Below are 22,273 nucleotides of genomic sequence, written 5' to 3' on the forward strand. Positions count from 1 at the left end.
ACTCCACACTGCATCTTTTCCTACCACTGATACCTCCAACACCAAAAGATGGAATAGATGACAGAGTTCAAAAGGAGGCACTGTTCATACCCCAGCTTGGACCTATTGCGGAGACCCTTCCTGCTCCAGCCTCCACTTAGAGTTGGCACCCTGTCCTGTGACCTGGGATGTGTCAGGAAGAGGAATGCATCGGGATGGAATATGTTACTTCCAGAAACTAAAAAGACCTACAGGGCCAGGCACAGTGGCTCAGGCCTGTAATCCTAGCAGTTTGGGAGGCCAAGGTGGGTGGATTGCTTGAGCCCAGGAGTTCGAGAACAGCCTGCACAACATGGCAAAACCCCGTATCTACAAATAACACAAAAATTAGCTGTGCTTAGTGGCACATGCCTTTAGTTACAGCTACTCAGGAGGCTGAAGTTATAGATTATTTGAGCCTGGGAGGTTGAAGTTGCAGTGATCCGTGATCATGCCACGACACTCCAACCCGGTTGACAGCTAAAAAAAAAAAAAAAAAAAGACCTGCTTACTTATTTGTGCTTTCTTATTTGTAGTTAGATGAAGATACAGAATTATTTTATTTTATCTTGCTTTGCTTTGGAGGGGATTCCTGGCACACTGCTGATCACCAAATCCCTGAAAACTTCTATGAAGTAGCAGCCTACTTTATCCTTTAGAGTTGATCTTCTATCCTCTGAAGCACATCATCATATTGAGGCCCCCAGCAGAGCAGTCGCTTTAGCTTACCTTGTCCAATTAGCATGATATCATAGCTGTATACTGGATCAATATAATATCCCGCGGTATGTCCAGAGGGTCCACATCTCTTCGAATTTTATTATCAACAAGCATGGCAGAGTTAACATAGCACTGAGGTAAACCTGTTAAGAAGTGTTTTTGTTCATTCTGTGTGAATGTGAGCAATTCCTGGTCCTCTTTTCTGATTCAGAAAAAAAATATATTTGCCCAATTAGTGGCTACAATACAATACCCAGCATGGCAGATGCATTCAGGAATGTTACTTGATTGAGTTTGTGGTAGTCTACAATCCTTTCAGGGATTTATCTGATTTTTTTAGGGTTCATGGACAAATTTAATGGAGCGAGGATAAGAACCACCAGTCCTATATCCTTTAGATCTTGATGCTAATCGCTGCCATTGCCGTCTAGAATATGATATTGTTCTTGCCCATGGGTGGCATGGAGGGGGGCAGTTTCAGAAATTTCCACTTCGCATTCTGCACAACAGTAGTTCTTAACCCACAAGCCAAGATTCGAGGGTGCAGGTTACCCCACTACCACATATTTTAATCCCAGTTATACTCTTGGAGACTGAAGAAATGGAGCCACTGTGAGCCTGATTTAATTATGTCCATTCATTTTCTGGTTCCTATATGCTCCATTCTAATATGGGAGCCAGGATAATACTTTGGATCATTGAGTAGCAATGTCAGCTCAGACTCTGTGTCCAATAATCATCAAAATGAGTATCCCCTTTTTTTCCCAATGTAGTCATCCAAGGAAGTGGTTAATGTCCCTCTGAAAAAGATTCCTAGAGGAATCTTCGCAATATATACCTGCTGTGACATTGATTCTTACTCCAGTAGACTTAACCAACTCTTAACTCAATGGGCTCTGATGTGAAAGTTGAGTTAGTCCTAGAAATTGAGCAATGGGTCATATTTTATTAGCGCAACTAGCATCTGCCTTCTGCTTTTCCATTCTTGCCCCATTTTAATCATACATATTCAGAGACATCTTTTTTGGCTCCCCATCTATCTTGCCCTTCAGATCTCAGGTATAACCAACCATCTTCTTAATTCCCCATAAGTTAATCTCCATGGGCTGCCCCTCTATCCTTATCTGTCATTATAGCATTGAAGCCCTTAAGCTTCTGTAGGTTAAGAAATTCCACCCAGCCTCTTTTACTCTGGGGCCCCATCATTTTCATTGCATTAATAAACCAAGCTTTGTGACAGCCACTCCTACTGTCAGCCCTGACCTGGACTGGAGAACTGCCACTGAAATTGTTATTGAGGCTATGCCCCACTCTCAGTAACTTCTTGATGGCTTTCATGAATACAGAGTCCTCCTGGTCTTCACCTGGAATGTAATCTTTTGGCCTCTGATAATACATCCGCTCTAGCACACTCATTTCCCTGAGCCTGAGCCTTTTAAATCATTTCTATACCATCTTTTACAATAACTCAGGCTTTTCTGTGTGGCTGAGCGTGAGCTATTGTTTTCTACAGGTTTCTAAGAATCACTGTAGCAGTGACTTTATCCCAAACATTAGAAGCTTTTCTAGTATATAAAACAATATCCTGAGACAACATCCCAAGTCACTGAATATGTCCTTATCTCTGTGCACCTTGAAGTTTCATTTTAATGGATACTCCTCTGGCTTCTTCCAGTAAAAGCTGGCTGATTCTTACATACCTAATGGGATATAGTCCCCTTTCTTCCTTATGAGGTTCAATACTTTTCCAGGTTGGTTATGCAGGGGTATAACCCTAGTAATTTGCCTAGTAACTGGGAAGAGAGATACAAGCAGCTCCTGATCTGGGCATCTGCTGCCTTGTGGAGTAAAGTCCTCTATAGTGTCTTCCCATACTAGTGCCACTTCTCATTAGGGAGGGACAAGCAAACTCCAGACTCTGAGACTTAAGGGCAATCTGCAGAGACACAATCTCATGACATCCACCCAGTTGTCCCTGTGACTATATTTCAGGGTCTGAAGTTTTTTCGACCTGGGATCTGACCTTAACATAATGCCTTTGGCCGAGCATTTAGTGCTTAAAGCTCAGTGACCCTCACCTTTGGATCCCACATTTGCTCCTTGGCTGTATCTAATCATCCACTACAGGTGATAATGACCTCTTTTTAAGCTACCAAAAGAGCTGTCTGGCCAACATGCTTAATTTTTAACTGTTTGTTAACTACCCTGGTTCTGTTTGTCACATTGCAGAGGGTCAAGGCAACTTAGTAATAATGAGCCAATCCCTCTGTCCTGTGTGCATTGTCCTCATGCACCTTTCCAATGCCTGAGACTTCACATTATGAAGGGCATTTCTTTCACTGGGGCATTTTCCAGGTCCACAACTGGTGAAAGTTTGACCAATGGTGTTGCCACCTTAGGCTAAGAACTGTCCATGAACCACATGCCATAGCCAGATGGTGGTTAGAGATTCAGTACCCAAACCCCATCCGGCCACCTGCCTTCTTGGTCCAGTTCTGGTAACAAATGTGTCAGTTCGGATTCTCAAAGATGCAGATATCAAGACAGCTAAGAGAGACAAGTAAATCACTGGGGATAATAATGATGAAAAAGATAGAAGCAAAGGAGCAGGAGTCAGCAGGGGAGACCTTCAGACTGTAATGCAAATCCATCATCCCTGCAAGGGTAGAGGGGAGGAAGAAGGATGTGATGGGAAGAGCCTCGGAAGACTGCCGTGCAGCTCTGAGAAAGTTTTGGCTGCATGCATGTTGGGCAGAAATGGCAAATGATTTCCTTTACCTAATATATACCCTTATGCTCAGTTATTGGCTGGAGCCAATGGAGGAGGGTATCTCCTCACCTCAAATACCATGCTGGGGATAATTTCCCATTTCTAAGCCACCAAAGAAGCTCTTTGGCCAAAATGCTGCAGCTGGAGACTGTTGGCTCACAGCATTCGTTGTGAAAGCTTCTCTCTTACAAGATGATCCGAGCAGTGCCTGGAGAACATAGCAGCAGCCATTCTCCCGCAGAACAGTTCCAGAGGGTTTTCCGGTCCATTCATATCAACAGAATCAAATATGTATCAATCTTGCTATGTTTCTTGCAGGCCTACTATGTGTTAAATAGACTTAGTTCACAGTGATATAAAAACGACTAATGCATTATCTGTTTTGTCACTCAAAGCCTGCAGAGAACTAAGACACATAAAATATTAAACATGGCACAATGCTTGGGCACAGTGGCTCATGCCTGTAGTCCCAGCTACTTGGGAGGCTGAGGCGGGAGGATCACTTGAGCCCAGAAGTTAAAGGCTGTAGTGAGCTATGATTATGCCACTGAGCTCCAGCCTGGAGAGCAGAGTGAGTCCTTATCTCAAAAATAAATAAATAAGGCACAATATTGAAATTAGCACAGTACAAGTATGCATAAGGGTCTTAGGAACACAAATAAGAGCTTGATTCTTTCTGCCTTGGCCAGTCAGGGAAGGCTTCATAGAGAAGGCATCATTAAAAGAAGAACAGGAGTTTATCTGGCAGGTCACAGGGCTAGAGCATTATAGGCAGAGGAAACTGTGTCCTCAGAGTGCGTAACATTCACTTGGCTATGGTAGGAGCCCAGTGACTATATGCTGAAATAAACATGGTGCTAAAGTGAGAATCTTTAAGTTGCCAGCTACAAATCTAACTCCCATACAATGAAGACTTTTTTTTTTTTTTTTTTTTTGAGTTGGAGTCTCACTCTGTCACCCAGGCTGGAGTGCAGTGCTGTGATCTCAGATCACTGCAACCTGTGCCTCCCGGGTTCAAGCAATTATCCTGCTTCAGCCTCCCAAGAACTACAGATGCATGCCACCATGCCTGGCTATTTTTTTTTTTTTTTTGTATTTTAGCAGCAACAGGATTTTACCGTGTTGCCGAGGCTGGTCGCGAACTCCTGAGCTCAGGCAATCCGCCTGCCTTGTCCTCCCAATACAATGAGGCATTTTAAGGGTCATCAGACATCTCATTATATCTAAAAACCGAAAATTAAAAAATACATACAGCTAGGTCTCATGGGAATTATTGGAGTGCTAGAAAAGCATCTGAACTGAAGCCCTTTCTGCATCTCTGTGTCCCACAGCAGCCATGTGCCTCTGCTCTCCTCAGCACATCTGCTCCATGTCCCTTACAAACTGGGTCTATCATGTCTCAGCTGTCTATGACTCAACCCAGTCATCTTTCTCCCTCCCAGTCTATGTGATCTCCTAGCTCCAGCACTCCATAAGTTAACAACAGATGCTACATCCTACGTCTCTCACTGTAGTGAGGTGTGCAACTTACTTTCACATGCATTAAAAAATAAGATATACTGATGGATCACTAGAAGAATGGCTAGAGGGATAGATACGTAATAAAATAAATAAAGTGAAATGTTAATCATAGAATCCAATGGTGACTTTATAGGTATTTAATGTGTAATTCTTTCACCTTATCTAAATGTTTCATAATAAAATGATGGAGGAAAAAACATATTCTCAAGAGGGAGAATCTGATTGGCCCAGACTATCTCTGTGCTGGGCCATGTGAGTCCTAGGTTAGATAATGAGTTGGCTGGCTACCTTTCAATCTGGTTCAAATCAAGTTTGATTTCTGGTTCAATCAGCCATGGCTCTGGGGACAAGAAGTTCCAGGACACAGCAGGTGGCTTCCGCAACAAGCTGTGTGCAAGGCTAACACTGTGAAACACACCTCCATATCAGGTTTAAGGAAAATAAGGGAACAACAAACAGAGGAACTAGATTTTTACCACAATCAGGATGAGAACACTGTATCTGTGTATGCAAACCTTTGGGGGCCACGGGGAAAAGAAAATCTAAACAGTTACTCTAAAAAGAAAGTCTGATGCTTAGAAAGGGAGTCTCTACCCCTTCGTTCACTTGCCTTCTCTGGTCTTCATGCCACCAAAAATTCTGTCACCCAGAGGGAATGCATTTCCAGTCTCAGCGACAGGCAGATTGGTATTCTCTGCCAGGAAGTGGTGAGTTTTGATTTAAGGATCTCGTAGATAAGGAATAGAATGAGACATAAGCAAGGCCAGGGTGAGGACAGAGGGTGGCGGGATGCAGGAGAAACATGTGGATAAAACAATTTTTATCCACTGACAAAATATAGACGGTGAACTCGGAAGTTTTCCACCGTAATAAACAAGAAGAAGAAGTGCAAGAAGTGGACATATAACTTCATGATCTGTGAAATTGAATTGCCTCTTACGGATTTTTACTTTTTGGTGGACAACGAGAAACTTCGTCATCTCAGGCAAGGGTGGGTCATAAAAGCCACTGGAAGGAGGGGGATCAGCCCCGTCTGATTAGAATCCAGGAGACCTTGGTTTGCAGACTACACTTCATATATCTGAGCTGCACCCAGCGGAAGCTTTGAGCTCTGTGAATTACAGTGCTCTTCACAGCCACAAAAGCCCTGTCTCACCCATCATAAACACTGGGGAAAGGCAAGGCCACCCTCTAAAACCAGTATCCTGAGAGAGAAAAGCAAGCCCAGACACAGCAACGGGACATGGAAGACAGCTGGGGAATCCCTACTGGCGATGGCAGCTGAACCCAGGTCTGTAGCTAATTAAGATTTGAGATCCTGCTAAGGGGAATTTCCTTTCTTCACCCTGACCTGCCATGGACTATATTGGGTAATACAACTTACAGCTCACCTTACAAAAGATGAAACACATTATCTTCTACCTATCCTAGCTAGAAAACGAATGAAGTAAACAGAGACAGTCAGAAAAGATTTGGTCCTCATACAATCCTGCCAGTTAATGGGATTTGAATTCAAGCTACGAATTATTCAGTTCTACTTACTTTATTTTCTAAGTATTTTTTCAAGCTTTCCCCTCTTCTCTGTCTCCTTTGCCCCTTCTCTGTCCCTGCCATCCTTGTCCTGGTCTCTCGATTGGATTGTAGTGGCTGACCAACTATCTTCCCTGGCTTGAGTAGGGTTTCCCCCAAGCCATATTCTGTAAACCAGGCATCCCCAAACTTTTTACACAGGGGGCCAGTTCACTGTCCCTCAGACCGTTGGAGGGCCGCCACATACTGTGCTCCTCTCACTGACCACCAATGAAAGAGGTGCCCCTTCCTGAAGTGCGGCAGGGGGCGGAGGGAGGGGGGATAAATGGCCTCAGGGAGCCGCATGCGGCCCACAGGCCATAGTTTGGGGACTCCTGCTGTAAACTGTTAGCAGGAGATATTTGGAAGGAAAACCTGGTGAAGGCTCAATCTTCAGTGGAGCTTCATATCCTTCAGTGGATTCCATTTTCCTGAAGATAAGGATTAATTTGGTTGACTTGATATTCATGATCTTCTGTAACCTCCTCATAGAAGCCATCATGTATCCTTAGAGTGGGCTGAGTTCCCTGCATCTGTACGTCTAGACCCCCCTGGGTATAATGCCGATAGTGCAATAGTACAACAGGAGATGCTTTTCCTTTGCATGATGTAAGATTGCAAAGTTTGGTAAAAGATACACATAATATTGTTCTATCTTTGGATGGAAGGAGCTGATATATGACTGAAGAGACAAATGGAGCCCAGCCAAGGGATTAACCTGGACTCACTATGGGTGGAAATAAATCTATGCCACTGTCCAAAGCCTATTCTCCAATTTCTAACCAGACAACCAGGTCCAACCTGTCTCACAGACTTTACTATTCTAAAAATTATTTTTGTCATTTTCTAAACACTGCCCCCAGGCAATGGAATTTGGGTGAAATTTGGGTTCCTTGAGGCTGAGAATACAACGGGGAATCTCTCCATGAATCTACAGGAAATGTAGGGAAATTTAATCCAGTCTAGAAGGGAAGAATTGGAAACGATAGGACTTCAGGATAAATAGAAGAGAAGGTCAAGACCTGAGGGGCAGAAGCTGGAACCAAAATCAGGCATCAGGAACAGATGTGATAGGAAGGCAGGGTGGCAACTAGAGGGGCCTCCAACAACAGGCTCAGAAGCAGTTGTATATTAGTTTTAAGTGTAAATGAATACATGGCAGGAATGATTGAGGGCATCTTTAAAAACTATGACAAAAGAAGCAATACTTTAGGAAAGGCAGAACCTTTCAGGGTCTTGCAATGAGGACCGCACTCTAGAAGAATTAAATTCATCGTGAAATTAGTGAGCCTAAAACTTCAAGGCCTTTCACTTGCATGGTTCCCTTTAAGGCTCTAAATATAATTTGTATTTGTAATTTTATATTACTTGTCTTGTATTACCTTCAGGCCCCACAAAATCTGGAACGCCTCTACCTTTTAGCATTGCCAAGCTACGTGATTTAATAAGGGTAGCCAGAGTTTTCTATATCAAGCATATAAGTATTACTCTCCATCAGAGTATATCTCAAGGTAGGAGTCAATAAACCCTTAACCAAAACTGCCAAGCACAAAGGAGCTTGTTTGTCTAAGCAAAGGAGAGGAAACCAAAAGAATATCAGGATCCAGGAATGTCCTCCTAGCCTTCGCTGAGTAATGGTCATCAAATAGCTCACCTAGGCGACATCACTTGAGAATCACAACTTATAAAGCAGGGGAAAAGGAATTATGTGTATGAAAACCAGAACGATACAATTAAGGAAGTATCTGTATATGTGCACACGTCTGTGTGTGTGTGAGACAGAGAGAAAAAGGGAAGAGAAAGGGAAGAAAGGAGAGGGGAAGTGAAAGAGATAAAGTAAGATATGGAAATAGTGAAACGTAAATAAATAGAGGATTCGAAGGAAGAAAGACAAAAGGATAAAGTAAATTTAATTTTAAAACTGTGAACTGCACCTGCCAAATACATTTCTCCTTCCCTTTGGTGAAGAGCAGAGTAGAATAAAAACCAATATCTCAAAAATTCAAAGGGATGAAAAAATAAAACTTAATAACAATTCTGTAATAGAACAACAAGCTCCTGTCAGTCTGGGTCACTGTCAATCCAGTATCCATCCAGACCCATCAAGCAGCAGCAGGCAGGGAAGGAAGCCCCACCCAAGGCACATGTGTGTGTGTGTGAAATCAGCCTGAAATATAATTAGAGTTACACGGATACCTTACATGTGTGATTTGAGATTTGAGAAATACCAGGGAGACACTCCAGAGCAAACACATTTTCCTCAATCAGCCAAGAGGCTGCCTGAAATTCCATTATTAGAGCAGCATATTGGAGGTTAAACACACTTTTCATGTGCTCTTCATTCAAATGGCAAATGCCCTTGATAAGATCAACACAATAAATTATCAGCACTGTTCCATAAATTAGGACATTTACATTCTGACAGTGATTGGAGGGCTAAATTATCCTGAGAGCGCAGGGAAGCCTGAGATGAGTTAGAAATTCAAATCAAGTTTCTGAAGTTCTTGCCTTCCACATGTACCCTCCCCCCATGCCCCCAGCCACCAACACGTGCTATTAAGAATAGTTTTGTTCCCAGGCTGCCACACAGACTTTACTATTATAAAAGCCATTCAAACTAGTCCTGGGGCATTAGCAAAACTGGCACTGAGAGAACACCCAGGGCAGCCCCAGGTGCCCGGTGATGGAGCTGCCATCCTCACATTCTCACCCACGAGGAGTTGCTGAAGTCTGTCCATGCTGCTCTTGGGTTGGCAGCCACTGGAAAATTGACAAAGGAGTGAAAATCAAAAGCCAAAGTCTCGTTTTCATTTGAGCATTAGGAGAGCAAATGGAGAAGATGAAAATCAAAAGGGTTTTCATTTGAGATGCTTGGTTTTGAGGAGGAGAAATATATGGGATATCTTCGTCCCCTTTCCAGCTCAGTGATGGTGAAAATAAAGCTCCAGGATGATCTATAATGTAAAAGTTGGGAGATGACTTTGTTTCGGGAGGAAAAACAGCTCCGGAACTTATAAATGTCAGGCAGTCTCGCAGATTGCTCACAGGAGAGGAAGGCTTGGCAACAACATTGCTCAGTGCTTGACAGAACTAATGGCCAGGGAGGAGGAGGATGTACACTTGTCGACCTGACAGGATCCTTTGTCAAACACAGGACCACCATGTGAAGAAGTGAGCAGCAAGGGAGGAGCCCCATGCTGTGGGAAAGAGGAAATTCAGTGCAGCAGGCAACATACCAATTGGCCTTGTGTTTGCAGGAAATTGTGGGGACCCCATGAGGAAGGAGATCGAGGAAGGAGAGGAAGTAGATATCACTACAATAAAAAATAGTGTTTGACTCACTGACTCCTTTAGTGGAAAGGAATCTTTTATCTTTACCCAATCTCCTGATTCTACAAATAAAATCTAAGCAAATGACAACATCTAACAGGTAGTGAGCCACCTACTATTGTACCAAGTGATCAAATACACAAGATACATAAATTCTCCCATTCAATCTTCACCATGCTTCTATAAAGTAAGTGCTATTATCGGAGTTTTACAGAAGGCTAAACTGCAAACAGAGTTTTAAAGGTTTTAAGTAGCTCATGTAAGGTCGTTCTGTTAATAAGTTATAGACCCATGCTGGCCCAGCATCTGCACGCCTAACCTCTATGTCTTCAGGTCCAAAGAGGCACAGAAAGTTATCCCACAGTTAGTTGGGGGCTGAGCCAGCCCAAAACTCAAGTCCCTCAATCCCTAATGTAGAGTCTTTAAATCACCAATACCTATTGCGCCCTCCTGAGCCAGAATGAGCAGAGACTCAGTTACCTGTCCCAGGTGCTCACGATACAGTACAAACTAGGCAGATAATTAGGAATGAGTTCCCGACTCACTCAGATTTGCCTAGGAATCAGCCAGATGTCAGAGGGAAATAGATATTTGCTTATATTGGTAAAAGAAGATTTTGACATCTGAGAGAAGGTGTTGTGGTTCTTAATGCAGAATAGCAATATATCACTGAAACTTGGACACCTATCAGAAACAGGGTATTTGAATTTTCATTTGGAAAAGTGCAGTTAGCTGATTTTTACTCAATGAGCACATTTTTCTGAATGACTGGCTGTAAAAGTCCTTGGGTTAAGGAAGACCTTGAGAAGTTATTTAGCCCATTGCCCTTCCTCCAGGAAGGATGGCATTTAAACTATCTTTGGGAAGTGATTTGTTTTCTTTTAAAAATAAAAATAACAACAAGGACTGCTGCAGTCTTCTTGTGTTAAAAAGTTTCACTCATCCCCACGGCCAAAAAAAAAGTTCTCCTAAATATCTAACCCAAGACTTTCTAAAGACATAGAAACCTACAGCATCTTCTCTATTTTACTGAGTTCTCTTCAGGGATGAACATTATGTATACAGCACAGTTCCTAGGACTGGGCATCTACCTGGCCTTGGCCCTCATTAGAGTAATAAAAGCATTCAAGCATCTCTGATATATGTGGTTTGTATGATGGAATGAACAGCCTACCTAGTGGGCTGCAGGAGTATGAAGTGTGATCCACAAAAGTGAACATGGTCTTCAACTAGAAACTTCTCATTAACCTGAAATCAATAAGGAATAAATCTAGGCCTCCCACCAGAGGGTCATAGAAGAATTCCCAAATTCCTGAAATATAATTGAGGTGGGCTTAGGAAACAGTGTTGAGAAAGACCAAGCATGGGTTTGGGGATGAACTTTGTAAGAAAGAACAGATAAGCAAGTTTCCGGCTAGATTAAAAATAAAACGAGAATCCAAAATCTTTGGGAGACTTCCAGGTCTGATGTTCTAGTTGTAAACTAGACATGAATGCATTTCATTCATGTATACATGTTGGGAGTTTCCACACATTGCTTCCCATAATAGGTGAACTCCATGATAAATTCCAATTTTTGTCTAGGTTAAGTCAGGGAGGAAAAGAAGGCTTTCTTAGGTTAGGAAAAGTTTCCTTGGGCAATGGAGATGGGTGATAGACATTGCATACAACAGACTCCCAGTGACAGGGTGGGTAGCTATGGGGTTGGTAAGTCAGACTTGAGACCTAGGCATGGCCATGGTATCTAGAGGATGAGTACTCAAGAAGCATCTTCTTCCTTTACTTTAGTGAGTGGAAGCAGAGTTTCCACTTTTAACATCTGTTCCTCAGAGCAGAAGGATACCAAGAGACAATGCTCTGGATAGGTTTTTCTGTAAAAACATGAAGAACAGCTGACAGAGACAAGCAAACATGTGGAGACTAAAGTAGTACAGAATGTTACAACCAGAGTCTGGGCTGTGATTCTAGTTGGATCACCTCTTCTGATCTTGTCTCTCCACTCTCAATTGCCAATCCCATTTATGTGCACGGCTTCCAAAACCATCTGTGCGTCAATAATTCTTAAATTTCTATCTTTGTTCCAGAACTTTCAAATGAACTTCAGGCTCATAGAGCCAATCCCTACTCAGTCTCTCCACTGAGGTAGCACACACACACACACACACACACACACCCCACAACACAACAAACCAAATCAGAACTCAGGACAAAGAATACGCTCTGCAATCAGACAAAATCAGATTTTGAGTTAGGGCACTGTCATTTATTGTCTTCAGTTTCCTTAGGTAAGCCACCTACTTTTTCCAAATGTAAAATCAGTGTTTTGTTAAGGGTCCAATTAGATAATACCATAAAATGCAATGCTATTTCATGCCTGGCATATGTAAATCACATATTCCTACATATGAATGCTTGTTGAGTGGATGGGTGAGTTAATGGCTGGCTGGCTGGCTGGCTGGATGGATGGATAGAAATGGAGATTCTGTGAACCATAATTGCTCTACTAAGGTCACACATAATTATAGTGGACATTTAAATATATGCAATAAAATCAGCATGGAAAAAACAAAGAGCACTTCCATTTACTAGATGAAGACCTGGAATGCTGAATGGAATGGAAGAGATTCTATAAAGAACAGAAAATAATGGAATGCCTTTTGGACAACACAGTTTTCTAAAGCTGCTAAGATCTGATTGTGACACTTCATTCAGTTCATTAGCTGGGAAAAGGCTGGCCATTGATGGATGAGTTGTGAGGCTGACCAAGAATTGTTAAAATGGCAGCTGGCAAGTATGGAAAGGGTATGAGGCCAGTGTGTTAATTTTTGCCCAAGATACCTGCCATCTGTGAACATATTCTACATCAATAGCAGATGTAGATGGCAAATGTGGCCTTTAGCAGAGAGAAAAACTCAGATATAACTGGAACATCAAACCTGGAAATCTCCCACAGTCAAAACTTTGAACATATCACCCAGATTAAAGCTTTTAAATACAATTTCCTTTAAAGTGTTTCACTATAAAGAATCTTTAAGTCTGAGGTAAATGGTGCTTCAAGGATTTAGGCATCTCTACAAAGCAGTGAAGAAAGAAAGGAAATGTTTTAGAGTGAAAAACTTGCCTTGTCTTGAATGTAGTGATGCTTTATATAATTGTATATGATTGCAAAATTTACCAAAATGTGTTCTTAAAAATAAATAAATCTTAATGCATGTAAGTAATATCTCAAAAGCAGGAGAGAAGTGGAAGAATCCAGAAGTAGATCAAATATTGTACCTACCCTGATGACTAGCCAGACAGTAACTCAGTAAGAATAAAGATTTTGGGGTCCTTGTAACAAAAGACTGGGAGAGGTGAGAGGTGGGGAATGATAATGGAAAAAGTTGACTTACTTTGAGATAAACATATTAAAAAAAGGAAATTCTAGTAGTCACAGTTAGTTGTAATAAGTCTAAAAGAATGAACTGGCTGGGGACAGGGGATAATAGCACACACCCCAGGGAAGCTGTGGGATTTCTTGTTTCCTACAGTCATTCTCAGACCCTCTGATAAAATCATGTTTGTTCACATTAGAAAATAAAATGGAAATTTGGAGGAAGTTTTGCTAGAGCTAAGAAACAGGCTCTGAGTCTCAGAGAGAGAACCTTCAAAGGGCCAGAGGCAAGAGCTGTATCTTCTTCCCTGAATGAGGAAAACCACCTCAATTCCAGAAGAAATTAACCTTTTGAGGCAGGAAGATATGGAAGTGTCAGCCAAATATGTGTGTACTCAGGTAAAATCAGGCAGCAGACATATTTGGGATCAGTGTGTCCCTGAACCATTCATTCCCCCATAGCCAATGAAGCCCTGAAAACAGCTGCTTCCCCTGAATTGATGGTAGGCGTGGGACAGAGCAGGGTCTCAGGCACCAGGGAGGATCTGAGTAGCCACAAAGTGGAGCAAGGTCAATGGTGGTGGGAGAATCTACAGAGAAAAGCCAGTGTCATCTGGACACAGGAGATCACCTCTGGAAAGGGGAAGGTGAGGCATAAAATGGAGACAGTGTGCAAAAGCTTGACTCCACACGGCAGGTGTCACTTATTGAGTACATCCTAGGCAGGATCAAGATTAGACACGGACTCATGTAAATGAAACAAACAAGAATCTAAAATGTAGATCAAACTGTAATTCTGCATTTGGAATGGGAATACCCTTTGCTACATGAACAGAATACTGGAATATAATATTTAGAGCTCTCCCAGGCAGCAGGAAACTTGGAAGCTAAATTCCTCACCCCAGTGTTGTTTTGATGAGTATAGTGGGAAGTGGGTGGCCTTGAAGGGTGGCTCCTAGAGGCCGCAGGAAATCTTGATGGACTGTACCTGTCCCAGATGAGTTCAATTCCCCAGGGACCTGAATGCTCATTTCCTTCACACTCAGATTCTGTGACCTCCAGATGTGTTAGATGAACAACGATAAGTTTTGGTCCTTTGGTGTCCTTTTTTCAGCTTCATGCAGACCCACTTGTTAAATGTGCCACATACTATACTAACCACTACAGACATTACCTCATTAATCAGCACACAACTCCAGTGACATGCCAGTTATTTCCATTTCAGTGATGAAGAAACTGATTTCCATGGAGAATATGTGGTTCACAAAGTCACCCGAGACAGGAATTTAAATCCAGATCTGTATTCCTGAGATCACACTCTGCAGCACCGTGCTATGGTCTCTTCAGGAAGGAACTGATTGATTTCATCAGGTTTTACTGTTAAGTTAATCGCATTCAAAGCCAGCCCTTCCAAAGCCTCCCTTCCATTACTAGCCCCATATCACTCAGCTGCCCATTTACAAAATGTCTTTCTGGTTTCTTCCAAAAAATGAAGAATCATGTGCATCATATACAGGTTTTGCTCCTTTAACTCTCAAAGGAGAATCATACTTTTAAGATTTGATAGGGAAATTATGAGGAATAGTAGAGAAAACATTGTCCTGGGTGACCAGCAAAAATGTCTTTTGATTCAAGGACACGGAAGTTAAGGCAAGAGCAGTTTCCTGCAGAAAATCGGTAAAGCCCATGGAGCAGGCTTCAGGACCCCTAGTTTGAAGTGCTCCTGAACATGAAGCTTTTACTGGATCTAATGCATTCTTCTTGGGTAGGGATGACCATATCTAACTGGGCAGAGCAGATGCACAAGGACATAACATGCCTGTTTCTGGATCTAAGGAGCATATAGAATTGGATAAGAGTGAACTGCAACAGGATGAATGACAGCAACAGGATTACACACTTCAGCCCTAGAGGCAACAAGACAGAAAGAAAAAGTTTAATCTTTCCTAGTATCAATAATTCCTCCTCTTCAAGTGCACAGATGGTAACCAACTCCTATCTGCCATGTTCTATTAGCACTTCTTCAACAGATCTTCATCTTGCAAAAAAAAGTCCATCCAATTCTCTTAATGCAGTTTTTAATCATTCAGAAATTTTTCACCTACTATCTGTCAGATTCTAAGGAAACATAGGTGAACAAACACGTAACTTACATGTGTCCATTGTTGTTCTATTCCCCCAATGACTTTGTTCTTTTGTTCCTTTATGATTGTTTCATGTATTCAGAAGTTCTATGGCCAGGATAAAGGTTTATTTATCTCTCTTGGATATCGGAATATCTGAGAGTACTATGAGGTTACATGAATTAAAATGTCAGCCTAAAATTCCCAAACTAATGGACTAGAAGCATAACTTAATGGGACTTTAAAAGATATGATTATGGTTTATATACACCCTTCCCAGTAGAAGGAGGGTACAATCTTCTCACTCTACTCTTTATTGATGAGAAATGTTTCAACCTTACTCAGGGTTTCCCATTGATTTGATATTTGAGGAGTTGCCCGAAAATTCTCTCCCCTTTGCAGAAGACCATCTTCATTGCCTACAAAGTAAAGTACAAATTCCTCAGCATGGTATCCTAACCCCTTCATGATTTCTCTGCCAACAACATTTTAGCCCATCTCCTGGAACATCCCCCCAAACATTGACAGTCACATTTCACTGCTTCTCTCACACCAAACATTTTATTATAGTTATGCCTGCTCATGCTGCTTCCTCAACCTGAAATACACTCCATTCCCTTATCCTATACAGTCCCATGAATACGCTCATTGTTACTTCCTCTCCGCAGCCTTCCTTGATGCTTGGTCAAAAGCATTTCTTCATTCTGATGCATGCCTATAACACCTCTTCATAATTCTGTTTAGGATGTTATCTGGGATTGCCTTGTAGTTGACTACTAACATCTGTTTCTCATTCCATTATTTGAAAGCTTCTTGAAGGTAGTTAGGAATACAATATGCAAGGTAGGCATTAAATAAAGGTTTATTTGTTTAAATCAGTTTCTTAAAAAGACAAACATATTTGTCATGGAAAATGGATTAATTATAAAGTGAAAGTTGGAAAATACAAAGTTGATAGCGGAGAAATGTATTCCACCCAGAAACCACTGACATCAAATTATGCAGCAAAATTGTTGGATTTCAATAATCTGAAAAATGCCCTCCCTCAGTTTTGTGTGCCTGGTGAGAATTCTCTCCTCTGAAGCATCACTTCCTTTGGTGATAATACAGGGCAGACATAGCTGTCCTTATCTTACATTCCCAAAACATTTTGTACAAAATTATATTTGATAAACACTCATGCTGTGTTATAATGCCCTCTTTGCCTCTCTCACTGGACTATGAGTTTTATTTTTTCTAATAGGATCTCATATGCACAGAATTGGATTAATCAGAATCTTGGCTTTCATTGGACCACTCTGTGGTCCCTCCTTTCAATGTTTTGTTTTTATTAAATAAAGTCCTATGTGGCTAGTACTGTGTTAAAATCCAGGAATCTGAAGAGAATAAAACACACCCACTGTCCTCAATGAGTTTAGTTAATGCCTTCTCTTCTCTGTGTCTTTAGCCCATAGCTTAACGCCTGGCACATGGTACATGCCCCCTCTAATAAATCTGTTTCCTTTGCCTAATTCTCGAACGTTAGAGTGCCACAGAGTTTAGATTTGTAATGCTCATCTTCCCTATCATCATACTCCTGAAATTCTCATCCAGCCCTAAAGCTGTAAGTACTCTCCCAAACAGATATTCTCAATCGTAGTCTACACCATAAACTCAGCTTATACATCCAGCTTCCTCCATGAAATCTCTACCAGGAAATCTCCTCGGCATCTCACACTTCATGTACCCAAAACAAAGTTCTTGACCCAGTCCCAGTCTGCTCGCCACCAAACCTGCTTCTCCATGGTCTCCTGTTTGGTAGATTTAGCTCAAGCCAAGTTCCCTGCATTCATCCTTGGCTCTTCCTTTTGTCTAACATCCCCATAGTTAATTCATCAAAAATATTGTTGGTTTCACCTGATAAAATATTTGTTTGCTCATTGTTGAGTCTTCCACTCAGGATAAGCTTAGTGAGGCTAGAAATGTTGTCCATTTTGTTAATTTAAGTACCTGTAGCACTTAGCATATGACAGGAACTCAATAAACACTTTTTGAATAGAATTTAAACAGACGTTTTTGAAAGGAAGAACAAAAGTGTGCATGGGATCTCGGAGCTGCCCTCTAGATAAATAAACAGGGAACAGCAGATTACCATGTTTTTCACTTGGAATGAAACAACAAGGTTGTTTTCAGTTAATACATTAAAACGTAGAAATCAAACATGCAATCCTTCTACAATAAAAGAGAAAAAAATAGAATTGTTTTTAAATTTGTTCATCTCATAAAAATGTAAGCTACGTCAAAAGCATTTTGTCCAGAAGATGGAAGACGGCATAAATGGATAAAACTTCTCTGACTAAATATTCTGATCAAATACTGTCTTCTGCTACAAAATAAAATACTACCCATTCTAACAAAACCTAGCTTTATTTGTTTTTCCAGGAAAAGGGAGAAGAGAAAAACACAGAAATTGGAACCTCCAGCCAAATCTATACATCTCTTGTTTCACTCAAGTGGTAATAAATAGCAGAATATTAAAAGATGTAGACTGAGGAGCTGCAAGTAATTATTGAGTGTCCCCAGTAGGGTACAAACCAAACTGTGCTATGTGTGGTTTGCAAAAGATTAAATGATAGCATTAAAGCTTGTGTATACTCAACTGCCCCAGATAGAACACCTACTACAGCTACTGCAATCTGTCCAGGTTATTTCAACTCTTGATCTAGGGAAGAGTTCCTGAAAAATAAAGTTAGTCCCACAAGCTGATCCAAGATAATGTTTTCATGACCCTACAGTGCTTGTATAAATCCACTGTTCACCCCACTTCACCAGAGAAAAAGGCTGCAGCCTCTTTTCAGCACTTGTAATCTTTTGAGAGAAGTAGACGAATCATAATTGCACATATAGATAACATTGCCACTTTAAGTCTCTATATGGAATCACATCAGAGACATTTATGGTCTCCCTCAGAGTGATTCAAGAGGTAGGTTTAACAATAAATGTCAGCTCCTGTTACCTAGAGTGCCGTACACAGATCACATGGTGAGGAGTAGAAAGGTAACACATTTCTAGAATAAAATGAATTCTGCACACAGATGGAAGCCTCCAAAACCAAGAGAAAAATCTAAGAGTTCAACAGGTTTTTTGGGCCTTATTTTATACTGCAGGCCTTAGCTTTTAATGCAAAACAAATAATGCTATCTGAACTCCTGAAGCCCAGTGGAATACAACCAATTGAATTCTCGTTTTCTGTATCTCAAGAGATACAGTCTCTCTGGGGCCTGTGAATATGTGTGTTAGTCCAGGTCCTCTGATAAACAGACACCAAGCTGAGATTAAACATGGTGAAATACTTTTATAGAGAATATACCTGTAAGAGAACATAAGAAGGGAGCTGGGGAGACTTGAAGAGCCATCAGACTACCATGCAAGTCTGAGATTTCCAAAGAAAGGGACAGGAAGAAAGGTTGGGTCGAACTGTCCTAGATCATCATGAAGTCTCAAGACAGTACAGCAAGGTCATGGGGCAATTATTAAGATGGAATCTAAGGAATCTGGTATTTCCCAGAGTTTGGTTTGCCTTAGTATCCCTGTCAACTTCAGTCACTGGCTGGAAGCCACCTCTGGGAGGTGGAGCCTTAGCATAAACACAGTGATGCTGCTCAGAGCCCAGCAGCCAGTACCCTTGGTTAACTATGCCCCCTGGAGTTAGAGGTGTGCATGGGGCATTCTCACTGATACTATACTAAGGTGCTGGGATAGCATCAACACAAGATAGTAAAGAGAATATTCCCTAAGTATGGGACTAATGCTAATTTCCTCTTTCTGAGCAAGTAATTAAAGCTCCCAAAGAGCTAATTAATGATAGTCCAGAAAAAAAGACTGACTGCTAACTTCTGGCCCTAAAAGATCTGTGTTTCTCTCCAGTGGTAATTCATCCCAGAGCACTTAACAGAGTTAAGTGGCATGAAACCCTTGAACTGTTAGCACCATCAATGAGCCTTAGAGCTGGATTCTTAAGTTACCATCAAATTCTCAATTATGATGGCAAATGCATTTCTCAGAGAGTTTTTGGATTAATTTATAAACCTTAAGGCTAAATGGAATGAAATATCGCCTTATTTCAAAGGCTGGAAGAACTTATGAGGTTCTGGTTGTTTGAATGCCCTACCAATGAGAGACATAACCAGGGTTCCCAATGTACCCTGCTCATGGAATGGGAAAAGCCACTTGAAGCATGGGAAGAATAATCCGTAAGAGCGTGGGAAGGGTTCTTTCAATGTAAAGTTCACTAGATTAAAGTAGAGGAGAGGGAAGGAAGTTACCTGCATGTTTCATAAACAGTGCTAGTCTGTAAGACCTTTGGCAAGGTGGCAAACCAGGAAGCAGAAATCTGCACATGATCATTTTATTCCAAGTAGATATTTGAAGGGGGGAGAGAGAGAGCGAAAGAAAGAGAAGGTGTGTGTATTTCAGCAGGGCAGAGAGTACTTTTCCTTTTACTTCCTAAGACAAGTTCTAAGAGGAAAGGGAATTGCCAAGAACATCTAGGCTTCTGCCTAGATGACCTCCGGAGGCCAGCTTCAGGCTGCAAGGCCAGGGGAGGGCCAGTGAAACTGAGCAATCAAGGGATTGAATGAGGGCCAAGTGCCAGATTTTGTTTTTGTTTCCCTGGACCTTTCTTCACCTGTCTGGTAAGAAAAGCTGGGCAGGGAGGAAGAGCCAGAGACAAGGGGAAGACATTGCAGTCTTTCCACACCAATCCAGGAATGAGATTTCTTTGCTCCTCCTCCTCTAGGATCTAAATCCCACCCAGAGGTCTGGCTGCCATTTCCCAGATTGGCTCTGCCCAGAGTGCAAAAGGATTCCAGAAGGCTGGAAACAGGGGAAAACCTAAAAATAGTAAACAAAACAGAGAATCTACAGCCACCACAGATGACAGCAAAGGATAAAAGAAGGCAAAGTGATCCCTGTTCACAGAGGAGAGGAAGGAGGGAGGCAGCCAATATATCACTTGCTATTGCTGAAAGGTTTACAAAAATCCAGTTATATTTTTTAATCATCTTGCATTTTAGACCTTTAAAGTACAAATATGGATTTCAAACATATCAAGGGAACAAATTAACTTAGAAAAATGGTAATGCTTTCCAAGGTTGCACCTGCCATGAAATTGCTCCAAGTTTGCATTTTCCCCAGGTCTCCGGTGTGTCATTAGGCCAGATTGATTGCGCTCCTTCCCCAAACAGCTCCCCCATTAGAGGGTTATTGTATGGAAATTAATGGAAGGTTGGGAACATTTTTTTGCAGCTGCTGTGGTTGGAGTCAGTTTTGATTAAGCGATAGAAACCCGGAAGACTGGGAGATCTCTTTGCTTTAGCTGCCTCCTTTATTATCACTCAAGTGCAGCTTCTCCCCGTGTGGATCTTCTGCTGCTTTTTAGACTGTGCTGTTTACACTGAGTCATCTTTGTGTTCTTTTAATGTTTCCCAACTCGATGTCCCCATTAGTACTCTAATTTGGTGTGAAACTTAAAACCAGTCTATTCGTTCCTCATTTTCTATTTCCCAGTTTATAACCCTCGCCCGCATCCCTACTCCATCGTGGCTTTTTGGAGAAGCAAGAATAAAGTGGTGATATTCCTCACCCTCCATCCTTCTATCCTACTTATCCCCTAAGATAAACTACTGAAGGGGCCTAAACCAGCAATCAGAGCCATGATGGCCTCAGGGGATTTCAAGGTGCAAATTAAGCCTTGGACTGGCTGCTCCGAGAACTGACAAGTGAGGGCTGACAGTTTTCCTCTCCGGGTTCTGTCAGGAGCTTGCAAATGTCCCAGAAAAACTGGGGTTCTGGCAGATTAGGAGTTGATCTGCTTGTCATGCAGGGTCAACATCAGACTACAGCAATTGAGGGCAACAAGACATGATGGAACAGAGAAGTAAAGGACAGTTTAGGTGCAAATGGCCTGCAGAAAGTTGGAAGTGGGAGACCGGATGGGGGTGGGGGAGCGCATAACCTTCTATAGGCCTTTCCTATCTACACACTGGAGACCTCTGTTTCTGTGCTCTATTTTTTTCTACATTCATTCAGGCCTTCATTCATACATACTTCCATTAAGTATGTACTGAGCAACTCTCTTAGGTATTGTACTAGATGCCATTTTAGAAATTACTCCTTGACAACGCAGTGGAGGGTGGGAGACCGATGTGGGGAGACTTCAGAGGATGAGACCACCGTTACAGACATTACAGTTGTAATTGCAATGCCTCCAGCCCACGAAACCTCTAACTCACACATCTAGCCAAAGGTCTGTGTTAGGGCTTTTCACCTGTCAAAAAACGATCCCAATATCCTCTCAGAGCTCATATGCCAAGGACACTTTTTTTTTTTAAAGTTAACTTTAAAATATTGCCATCTAGTAGTTTAATAAGTTCCCTGACACATTGAATAACATCTCCTCCCTCCAGCAAGTGAGGATGGGGTCAACCTAAAATAGATATTTGCCAGTGGTCAAGATTGGACGCCTGAACTTGATTGATGCTTCCAGAACAGCCACTGAGTGAGTTGCACAGACCACACCATTGACCTCATGAATCTTTTCTTTAATCCGGAGAGAAAATTAGCTCCTGCCTTTGAAGAATGACATCTGCCCCTGAAGCAATAGTCCCTCTGCTGAACAAGAGCAGCCCTGATCTTTCTTCCCCAAACTGAGACTGAGCGGCAGCTCCCTTTGGAGACCGAGATGATACCTGCCGTTTCCAAATCTGTTCCACGTCCCTCCAGTTGCTCATCCACATCTCTCCTTTATCCTCATGCCCTGTCCAAGGCTCCCACCTTTCACATACCCTATACCTAGGATAAGCTGCTGCT

General features: G+C 41.9%; 1 long non-coding RNA gene across 4 annotated transcripts in view; it reads right to left on the reverse strand.

The window, feature by feature from the left end:
• The window catches only part of LOC141581069 (uncharacterized), a 299,117-nt gene that overhangs the window by 20,447 nt on the left and 256,397 nt on the right, over window positions 1–22,273 (reverse strand). For 2 of the 4 annotated variants that reach the window (XR_012513534.1, XR_012513533.1), the window contains exon 4: window positions 748–881. The exons of the other annotated variants lie outside the window; for them this stretch is intronic. This is a non-coding gene — a long non-coding RNA (uncharacterized LOC141581069). The remainder of the gene's footprint in view (window positions 1–747; window positions 882–22,273) is intronic. 4 annotated transcript variants of the gene reach the window in all.

Source organism: Saimiri boliviensis, chromosome 14 (assembly GCF_048565385.1).
Source record: "Saimiri boliviensis isolate mSaiBol1 chromosome 14, mSaiBol1.pri, whole genome shotgun sequence".
Classification (NCBI taxonomy): domain Eukaryota; kingdom Metazoa; phylum Chordata; class Mammalia; order Primates; family Cebidae; genus Saimiri; species Saimiri boliviensis.